The sequence below is a fragment of the Triticum dicoccoides genome, chromosome 1B (genome assembly GCF_002162155.2).
Source record: "Triticum dicoccoides isolate Atlit2015 ecotype Zavitan chromosome 1B, WEW_v2.0, whole genome shotgun sequence".
Taxonomy (NCBI): domain Eukaryota; kingdom Viridiplantae; phylum Streptophyta; class Magnoliopsida; order Poales; family Poaceae; genus Triticum; species Triticum dicoccoides.
This window is the reverse complement of record NC_041381.1, coordinates 70,992,251-71,003,842: the sequence shown is the minus strand read 5'-3', so window position 1 is coordinate 71,003,842 and position 11,592 is coordinate 70,992,251. Positions and strand designations below refer to the sequence as shown.

General features: G+C 42.0%; 2 pseudogenes; one reads left to right on the top strand and one right to left on the bottom strand.

The window, feature by feature from the left end:
• Positions 1–1,864: 1,864 nt before the first annotated feature.
• On the bottom strand, positions 1,865–4,237 carry LOC119320062 (annotated as a pseudogene).
• Positions 4,238–4,686: 449 nt separating this feature from the next.
• On the top strand, positions 4,687–10,838 carry LOC119350164 (annotated as a pseudogene).
• Positions 10,839–11,592: the final 754 nt, after the last annotated feature.

The window sequence follows — 11,592 nt, the reverse complement described above, 5'->3', positions numbered from 1 at the left end:
GGTTCATCACTATATTTTGATCTTAAATTCTTGTGCTGATGGTGAATTCCTTTTTCCAAAACTGTTCCCACACTCCGATGGAGAAGAACTCAGTGCAAATAGAGCTCACCATCAGAAAAGGAAATCCCACAGAATGTTTTTTCTTCTGCATTGCAAGATGTAATGACCAGAAAAATACTTTCGACACTTTAATTTTTCTCGCTGCTTTGAATGGAAAATTGTCTTGTTGGAATCAGTTCCACAAAAGAATTCTTGTTTGAACAAGTACTTGTAGTTACATTGTCATGCCAACAATCTGCAGCTCTTTAGTAAATGAAATTTGATTTATTGTTTTAAACAATAATGTACTCCTAACTTATGCACAATTTCTGTGTCATTGTCATTTTGGGATCATCTATTTTCCAGCAGGTGGTTTTAATCGTGACATTTATCTCCTTGGACATTTCTCCAGAACGCGCAAGTAGAACCTTGAATATACACATGAGCCTCCAATGTATTTCTCACACAACAATCTCACCTCAAAGATAACAAAGTGATCCATCTACGAAAGGTTTCTCTTGCTTCGTTGCTCTGAGGTATCAATTGGTGATGAGCCGACTTTGGAGTGAAAAAAAAAGGAGATAATTGAACCAGTATTGTGTGATTCAACAGTTTGCTTCTTCTTTTTTTTACCTTGTACTTCAAAGATTTTATTCTATATGTTGTATTACTCCCTCTGTAAGGAAATATAAGAGCGTTTAGATCAGAGGGAGTACTAAACAGTAAACAGTTCATCTTTCTTTATCATATGTTCTGGAAGGAGCAATGAACTTCTTTTTTTTGCAGAGGAGCAATGAACTTCTTTTTTTTGCGGAGGAGCAATGAACTTTTCTTCATATCATTGGTACCAACTGTACGCACGTTCAAATTTCAGCAAGTAAATCTCTAGATTTTACATAAAAGGAGAACGGCGACACCAAGGAGTGGTGCCAGCGGCAGAAGTTGCGGAGAGAAAACTGAGAAAAAATTACTAAGTACTGCCCTGAAAGTCATGCAAAATTATCTCTTTGCAAGTAAACCCTGAAAGTATATATGTATATACATATGCAAGAGTACCGATTAAGAAACTCTGCCAACTAAAGAAGAAAAATATTTGTTGCTCCTTAGGGCTCATTTGATTGCTGGGGAGGGAAAACCCAGGGTAGCAAACCCCTAGGGCCTTGTTTGGTTAGAATACAACCCACATGGATTGTCCGGGATGGAAGCATGATCCACGTGGTTCATTCTGATGGGGAACTGTTCCCTGTGGATCCCAGTTGACGTGTTTGGTTTGGGCCATGGCGGGGAACTTCCCAGCCCAAACCATGTCGATCTCCTTCAATCCACGGGACGCAAAATAGTAGCCTATGATCCGTGGAACCGATCCACATGAGGCACGCCTCGAGGCTGCTCCCTCTCTTCCCCTTGAGTCGCTGCGGCTGCTCATCTCCATTGTTGCGTCCGGGTTTAGGAGAACCAAACAAGATCTTAATTGGTATTGCAAGGTTTGGGTGACAAGAAGGGGTCAACCTAATCCCTAGGTGGGTTAGTTCCACTAGGAGATTAGTTTCACTACAACCAAACAAGGCCTAGGGGAGATTTTACTGCCCATGGGATCCCCTCTCATGATAGGGAGATATCCCTGGTAGCAGTTGCGCAACATGGGGAAGATACCCCAAATCGTTTTGCAATGCAGATGCCATAGTTCTCAAGGTCCATAGGATTAATATCATGTCTCACTACACTTCTCTAAAGCAATATATTTGCTGGTTTTGGTCACCTGGAAGTATTCTTCTCCAAGTTTGTATAGGTCCAGGTGTAATGTAGGATTGTAATGCCAATTCAATACATACAAGAAAAATCGGGTATATCTATTCTCAAACAGAAATAAGAAAGTACTGGTTTAAAACCACCGCAACCACAAACAGAGCCAAACGAACAGCTCATCAAATCTTACATAAAAGATATATAGCAAACTTAAACAAGGTATTTAACTAGGAACATGGTGAAGAGTTTTAGGTTAGTACAGGAACGTAACTCTGCATCGACAAAGTAAAAATGGCAGGGTTCCTGGACTGGTCACACGGATGACTCCGGCTAGCGTGATATAGAAGGTGGTTCAGCATATCGCAGCAGAACAACCACAGATGCACATTGAACAGAAGTTGGCATTCACTGAACTGAAGTTTCTTGGGCTGGAAGCTCTGAGTAGCATGGTACGTAGACATAGTATCGATCCCACCCAAAGGCGTCTTGTATCTCGTTGAGTTTCCTCGTCCTGATATTGTATGAAAGAAGCTTATTTGCCTTCTGGTCATGGAGGAAAACAAGCCCTCTCTCCAAGTCGAGGTCGACAATCCGATAATCGCAGTTCCAAAACCATTTATCATCACCACCATCGCCACCATCGTCGTAGTGAACAAACTCATCCTTTCCAAATGCATCGGTCATGCTAAGATGACACATCTTAGTCCAAGTCCATGAATGATGACCAAAATCATCCAATGTCCAAACAACAATCGAGCGACCATTCTCATGTGGCAATGCATAGTGTAAGATCCCTGAAGATTTGCCAAAGCAACCATTGGTAAAAGTGCTTAGGTATGAAGCTTCAGGCGGCAAACTTATGGTATGATGATAGGGCGGTATGCCATCACTCATTGCCTCCAGGCCTTCGAACACCAAAACTTCATACCCAACAGACACATACAACATTCCATTAACAAATAAGTGTGTTCGCCCAGAAATATTTATATCTCGGTCCAAGGTATCATCCTCAAGCCATGTCGAACTTTCAGACCGGAATATCTCAAGTTTGCTGGTACCAAGTATCAAACCATGGACATGTTTCAGACGAAAATTGAAGATATAGAACTGCGGTGACCGTGATGGATCAAACGCCAAAATAGTTACATATCGAGGGTCATCTGTCCCAGGGTGTGTATCAGGAAGTATCCTCCACTCTCGTGTTGCTGGGTTGCACACAACGAAGCGGCAAATGTTTGTAGAAGTATAGCTGCTCCTATACTTACAAAGGACTAAACCATTGCAGCAGTCGAGGAATTCTAAATGCTCATAGTGTGGCACATCAGCAAGAATTCCGTCTATTTCCCCATCATCTGGGCACAGGCTTACAAGCGGGACAGCAGACTTATTGTGACCTTGGTACAGAAGTCCAGTGGTTACTTTTTTGGGGAGCTTCTAGCGGTAGTCTGGATCAGAGGAAAAGGCAGACCAGGCCTTATAGGCACACTTGCAGCGGCAAAAAGACTTGTACGTCAGCCGGGAGAGGATATCAACCACTAGATCATCAGTTAATTTAGCAACAGTGACCTTCTTGTGAAGGTCCATGTCTGTGTGCTAGCTTACTGTCAATGAAAGAAAAAGTTGACACTTATGAGAAAATAATACAGAAACAAAGACTTAAAAAAAGACAAAAGAGTTTGGCTACACGAATCTATTGTTACTAGTAATAAATCAATTTATTATTACCCCCTATCACTTTATAAATCACTCATATTCCTTAGATTTCATGTATATCTAGCTTTTGCAAAAGAATGAATTGCTTCTGAGTTACATTAACCTAAACTCATCGGGGAAACAGAGCAATTCTGATTTTTAAGAAAATAAAATTTCATCTCAGATTATCTAGTAAATTATTTGGATAAGGTGCTCATAAAGATATGTGATGTATGTTTTTCAAGCTCGAAATTTCTGGTTCACCGTTTCCATTCAATCTATTCCCTCTGTCCCAAAATATATATAAGAACGTTTCTAACACTACACTAGTGTCAAAAACGTATTTATATTATGGGACGGAGGGAGTAGGTAGCATATGATTTCTCGGCTCGAAATTTCTGTTTCTCGTAAATCCACCCAGCACCATAGACTGATAGATAATACTTCTATACTAACCGTATGGACGAAAATCAAGCACAAAGAAGAAGCAGGACATTCATTGCCAAATCAGACCTGCAGGGAAGGTCTGCTGCTATATGGCGTGGAGGAGGAAATAAGCTCAGATCTGGAAAAAATAATAATGGCAAGGCGAAGGATGAGCGACTCACGGTGCGGCTTGTATCCGGTCGGCGGAGGAGGAGATAGGCCGCCGGCCGCCGGCGAAGGGCCAGAGCAGGGGACGAGAGAGATAGGCCGCCGCCGGCGAAGGTGCTAGGGCGAGAGTGGTTGTGGGTTGTGTGGCCTTGTTGGGATCGGTCGTGCCGTGTCTGGCTGTCTCTTCTTTGCTCGGAGGACTACTCTTTAAAAAAAAAATCAAGTCGAACCTTTTGAAGTTTCAACTTACAAACATAGATGAAATATTATGATTTATTTATGGAAAAAGCCTCCAATCAACCGACTGATCTTCTCGCCGCATCCGCCGCTCGCGCGGACTTCAGATTGCGAGCCACTGGTCCGTTGGATCATGGTTGTGCATGCACCTTGGGACCACTTATCGCTTGCTTCTGGGGATAGCATGCAACGATGACCACATATGCAAGGCAACGATGTTGCAAAAACAAAAATGAATCGTTCGATCACCTCAACGAATCTAGCACCTACTCTCTCGTTTTCCCGCCTTCGATCCCCTCAATCTCATCTCCCCACGATGCTCTAACACTTCCTCCTTTCAATCTGCTTCTAAAATCATCCGCGGCCCAAGCTCCAGCCATGGCGGACGGGGGTGTCAATCTGCTTCCCAAATCATCCAAAGCGCTCCCACCAACGATGGTGTTGATCTGTTTCCCAAATCATCCATGGGCCAAGCTTTCAGCAATGGTGAACGACTGTGTCAATCTGCTTCCTAGATTATCCACAACCCAAGCTCTAGCCAAGGCGGAAGGAGAAGATGGAAGATATTTGTTTTTGCAACAAAGAGGCTGTAGCAACTACAACAAGGCTCTTTTTGCAAAAGGGACCTATTGCAGCATAAAAAAAGTCATAAAAATGATTCTGTAACAATACCTTTGTTTCGAAAAAAATTCTACGAGACATTTGTTGCAGAAAAACTCATTAATGATTCTGCAACAAGATTTTTGTTGTGAAAAAATTCTACAGCGAGACCTCTGTTGTAGAAAAATTGATAAACATGATTTGGCAACAAGATCTTTGTTGCGTAAAAATCCTGCAACAAGATCTCTGTTGCAAAAAAATTGTAACAAGACCTCGGCTGCAGAAAATACTGCAACGACACATTTGTAGCAAAGATGACTTGCCACATAGGTAGATCGGACGCCATCCACAGCTCCATCCAATGGTCACGGATGCGGCGGATCTTTTTATATTATCGGCCGGCGGACGCGTAGCGTGGCCCATTATTTACTATAAAAGTGGCTCAAACTCATAGTTTTTTAACAAGCATCTATTTTATATGAAAGTAGCAAATAATCATAAAGTCCATGATTCATTGCGGAAGAAGAACAAGATGGCTAAAATTCCTCCGTTTAGCTAGCTCTAAAGTATCTCAAAACATAAAACGTCAATAGGCCAACAAAACATAACACAAACATAAAAGCACAACACCGATGAAAGCGGCGTCAACGTACATCATTATTCGCATTCATGACCCGAGGACGCCACCGCAAGTCCATCAAGTGCATCTTTCCACCGCATTGGTCGTGTCTGCCACAAACACGTTTGACGACCTCATCAACACCAAAGAGAGAGGACGTATCCAAAGAGTGGACATGTGCCGCTCTGGTTCCGAGAGGACGACTGTGTCAAGAGTCCTCCAGCTACCCACCACCGTCGGCCGACCCTACGGGCACGCACTCATCATGCCACTGACAACTTCAAACTAGCCGCATCAACGCAAACTAGGTGCTCCCATCAAAAGGTCAAGTCACGAGAACGATGCCCCTATCGAAGTACTGACGCGAGGACGTGGCAACATTGACACCAAGTCTGAGACGAGTCAAGATCCGCCTGATCCATATGTCTAAACGAAGTACTGACGCGAAGAAGATGATGTTGGCCAGCAGCCTAGTTTCATCATGTCTAAACGAAGCTTGTCCAGAAGTACTTGTCCCATTTCGAAATATATTATTTTCTGTATGCATGTTTCAGTATATAATAGAGATACATATTAGGTTTTATCTAGTGGACAGTTTCTAAGTGTCTTGCTATCCACCTTAGTGTTTTCTGTTCATCATTACACTGTTTTATGAAATCTCAAAACGTCAGGAAAATATTAAAAGATTGAAGATATCATCTAAAAAGACAAAGAAATCACTGCGTAGTGAGGACACAGCTGTCTCCCAAGTACACAAATTGGTCTCAAGATTGAAGATATCATCTAAAAAGACAAAGAAATCACTGCGTAGTGAGGCTCTCACTACGCAGTGATTTCTTTGTCTTTTTAGATGATATCTTCAATCTTTTAATATTTTCCTGACGTTCAATTCAACAATGATTGACTTGTTTCTTTCTAAAGATGATTCAGTCGCTCCATGTATTTTTCTGCAGGCTCACTTCATAAGAGATAAATGATGCAATACTGCAAGGGCAGTTTTTGCATTGGAATCGGAATACAAGTGGGCTCTGAGTGGGACGCCATTGCAGAATCGTGTTGGAGAACTTTACTCGCTGGTTTGCAACTAATGTTTGAAGATCCTGACCAATTTTATTTGGGTTTTTATCATTTATGCCATTAGTTGTGTCCCACTACTCAGTTTTGCCATTAGAAGTTATAACTGCTAAAAAATGCCATCGTTCCTTGAGATGCTTGCTCAAAAATGCCATTACATATCTAAAAAATGTCATCGTTCCTTTAGATGTTTGCTCAAAAATGCCATTAGACATCGTTATTGTCAGTCAAATTCCTTAACCTATTATATGACAACAATACCCCTAGGCCCACATGTTAGTTCTCTCTATCTCACAATGATAAGTGCGGGACCCACTTGTTAGTAGTAAGCAAGCGAATACTCTACAGGAAAATAAGAATGCTGTTGGGATCAAGTGGGACCCACACTTTATTGTAGTGAGATAGAGGGAGGGCTGGCATGTTGGTCCATAGGTATTTATGTCATTATAACATGGCAAACGAGATTTGAGCTGACAGTAATGATGTCCAGTGGCATTTTTCAGCATGCGCCTAACGAAGCGATGCCATTTTTGAGCAGTTGAAATTCCTAGTGGCAAAACTGAGTAGTGGGACACAACTAGTGGCATAAATGATAAAAAAACCATTTTATTTTACCTCCTCTATTCTTACTGTTGTTTTCTCAGATTCGCTTCTTGCAAATCTTTCCCTACTCGAACTACTTCTGCAAGGATTGTGACTGTCAGATACTAGATAAGTAAGATCTGCCTCTACTTGTAATATATGATGATTGACCAACTAATTCGATTAACTAATTTGTTGGACATTATCGTTCGGAACAGTTATTATGTATAGGGCCCATTGGTCAACCACACAGCAGTCCAGGCTCTAGTTGTCTGGCTTTCTGATCCATAGGGCCCACCAGTCAACCATACATGGGATCACAAAATACCATTTGATTTATTTGTACCAATTGTGTGGCCTACGGATGGGCTATAACTGTTGCAAGATTAAAAATGTAGTTCTGTAAAATGTTACATGCTATAAAGAGCTGTAGTTTCTAAAATTTACTCTAGTATGATTGTAAACAAGGTTACTGTTGCAACGTTATAGTTGTATCACACCAGATTATGAGTTGCTGCTGTTCCCATTGTTATTTCTTCGTTTTAGTTATTGACCCTAATCTCCTGCAGTACGAAGACAAAATGTGACTGTGGTCACTCAGCTGTCAGGCACTTTTGCTGGTGGAATAAGGTCAGTTACAGGGTTTTATATGTCCCTTATTCTGACATATTTTTTATTTGTGACATCATCTTTGCTAACACAAAGCCATTCTTGAACAGCACATAGTGACACCAATACTGGATGGATCCGCGAGTTTTGAGGGCGGAAGAGCTATGACTCTTCTCAAGGAGAAAGTCTTGAAGGGCATAGTATTAAGGCGGACAAAAATTGGCCGAGCTGCAGATCTTGCTCTTCCACCGAAGACTGTAAGTTGTGCACAACATGTTATATACAATATGAATGTAATTCATGCAAGAAGTTTAACTTTAACATGTTAGGTGACATTGAGGCAGGACTCTTTTGATAGAAATGAAATGGGGTTTTATGAAGCATTATATACTCGAAGCTGCACGCAGTTTGATTCGTGAGTCTTCCTTTCCTTCCTACTTATGTAGTGATACCATATGGATTGTTCAGTAGACATCCTGTGATAATTATGCTGCTTCTGCAAAAGTTGAAAAATCCATCTTTATCTGAACAAGAATCTTCTTTACTAGCTTCAAACAACTTTGATTTGCAATACATCATAACAAAGGGCCATCGTTATTGGTTAGTGCTTATCCATTTCTTTTGGCCCTGGATTTAATTAAACATCAATTCCTCTGGAGCTATACTTACAACAGATGCAAGGTGCATTGCAAAGAGATTCTGCTCATAGTTTCATGGTTGCATCCAATACTCGATGTAGCAGGTGTTTTTTTTTGTAGTCATTGGATGCCATTGTAAAGTAGCTTATGTAGTCAAATGCTCCTTTATATTTCCTATTTTGAAAGATTTAAGGTTTTTCAGACAAATCCCTTACCGCTGTTTTCTCCAGGTATGTTGTTGCTGGAACGTTGCTGAACAACTATGCCCATATCTTTGACCTCCTCACAAGGTTGAGACAGGTGCATATAATTCCTTGGATATCCTTAGAATTCCTTATGGGTGCAACAAGCAAGTGTAATCGCCTATAGTCTATGTTACTATGCTGTTTTTCCCTATAGAATTGCACTCTTAATTATTTCTCTATGTTGAAGTAACATTTTGACTGTTCCATCAAAATTGTAGGCTGTTGATCATCCATACCTTGTTGCATTTTCCAAGACAGCAGAATCTCGGGAAGGATGCAAAAATCAACAAAATGGTGCCATGGAAAGCCAGTGTGGAATATGTCATGAATTGGCAGAAGATGTGGTGGTTAGTTGATTGCCCCTATAAAGTTATTTAAGCTCATGCGTTGTTTTCCACTGGTTATAAGCTGACTTTCGCGTATGAACTTTCCTTTCAAGGTTACGTCTTGCGATCATGTATTCTGCAAGAGTTGTTTGATGGAGTGCTCTGCAACTTTGGGGAATGTTTCATGTCCATCTTGTTCAAAGCCTCTTACTGTTGACTTAACAACGGAAAATTCGAGACGAAAGGTCCCTGCAAATTTGAAGGGTGGCAAACGCTCAGGAATACTGGGCAGACTACAAAGCCTAGCAGATTTCAAGACAAGTACAAAAATTGATGCATTGGTAAGTTGGATAACTTGGTCAGCATACTTTGTTGTTTGGAGCTAATCTGAATGTTGACATGCTTGGTGTGTAGGGGAGTGAATTCTGTCAACAAACTCTTACCTCTTATGCATAGTGTTAACATTGAAAGTTCTAGAAACTGTTTTGCCTTCAGTATCTTGGCAAGAGCTGGTGGTAACCAGCTGTTTATCTTGAGACACTTATTTTGGGACGGTGCGAGTATTTGATTATTAGGTGGATATTTTGTATGGGCTAAACTAATTCATCTCTATCTCTATGAAGATAAGACACACCATTCGAAGGTATGGGAGTCAATAGTGAACAAGTATCCTGCAACTAGCTAATTCCAGCTCTGTTCTCTCATTGGCTTAATATATTTCATGACATCACTGGAACACCCCTGGCATGAAACTAACCTTGATCCAATTACAAGTCTTTTGGTATAGAGGGGTATCTGGATGATGATGAAATGGTTCTGTTAAGTCTAGTGTAATTATGGTTCTGTTAAGTCGCCACTAAGCACAATAAGAGCAAATCTTACTATTACGTCGAGAGTGGACCATATTATGTGCAACGCAATATTGATATTGATTCCTTTTTAATGCAGAGAGAAGAGATAAGGAACATGATTGAGCATGATGGTTCTGCAAAAGGGATTGTTTTCAGCCAGTTCACATCGTTCTTGGATTTGATTGAATTCTCCCTGCAGAGGGTAAAGTATTGAGAAACTTTTACTGATATTTAACATTGCATTGCATTGCATTGTTTATGGACAAGTGAAATAATTTGTAACATGTTTTAACAGTCTGGCATCAAGTGTGTGCAACTTAATGGGAAAATGAACATGGCGGAAAAGGGGAGAGCTATAGATACCTTCATAAATGACCCAGATTGCAGGATTTTCCTGATGAGCCTGAAAGCTGGAGTGGCTCTTAATCTTACTGTAGCATCTCAAGTAAGTCAGTGCATATCCTCCTCCTTTATGTCTAGTTAGACAGCAATAACCCATGTAAACGATCCAGTTGATGCTGCCTGCTTATATATATTCCCTGGTGGATAGGTTTTCTTGATGGATCCTTGGTGGAATCCAGCAGTGGAGAGTCAAGCGCAGGATCGAATCCACCGAATCGGACAATTCAAGCTAATTAGGTAATTTGCTATATATGCTAATTAAAATGGACACTCCGCCTCCTTTATCTGACTTGCGATATGATTTGACTGACACAGAAGCACGAGGTTTGTGATCAAGGACACAGTTGAAGAGCGCATCCTGCAACTGCAAGAGAAGAAGCAGCTTGTGTTCGATGGGTAAATCTCGTTTCCTCCTCAGCCATCCTGGGTCGGCCGGGTGGATGGGATGATGTTGGCTGACATATACTTTGTTCCCGTCCTTTTTTGCAGCACCGTGGGTGACTCGCCAGAGGCCATGTCAAAGCTTACAGAGGCTGACCTCAAGTTCCTGTTCCAGAACTAGCTTGTCTTGTTTCCTCGATGATGTTCCGGAGCTAGCCATCCTCCCTGGTATTACCGGCGCCGCATACATCCGTCCGGGAGCCGTGACAGTGCCCGAGGCCAGCAAGACGCTTGCCTCGCATATTGACGACTATAGCAGCATGCTGTTTACTTTTCTAGTCAGCCGTAGGGATCATGAGTTTTTGATGGCATACTCTGTAGTTTTGGACTTGGGGACAACAAGTTACGAATTTCCCAAGACTTCTTGAAGAATAGGCCCGTGAAGCCATCGGGTCCCGGGGCCTTGTCATTTGGCATGTCGTCGATTGCTTCAAGAACCTCCATCTCGGTCATTGGAGAGTCAAGGCCATGCAAGTCAAGGTTTTTTTTTTTTAGAAAAGGAGGATGACCCCCGGCCTCTGCATCTGGGCGATGCATACGGCCACTTTATTAATTATTCTCACAAGACCTTACAAAGTCATACAACAGTAAGACTAAAGCCACCGTCTAAGCAACAACTGTCGCTACACCTATCCAATTGATGGGGCGCTGATAGTCTGGGCCTAATACCAAACAGACATCGCAGCCAAACCTAAACATCTAAGACCTGAGGTCCCAACCAGGACGCCTGCCTGGTATGGGGCACCTATCAGTCCGGCGCACTCCTCAATCAGGACGCCTGCCGGGTATGGGGCCGCCGCAGCCACCTGCCAGAGTCCATCTTCAGAGCTATACTGTTGCATCTACCGTGCCAGGTCTCTCTGTCGTCGACGCCGCCATGACGCCAGACAGCGTCAT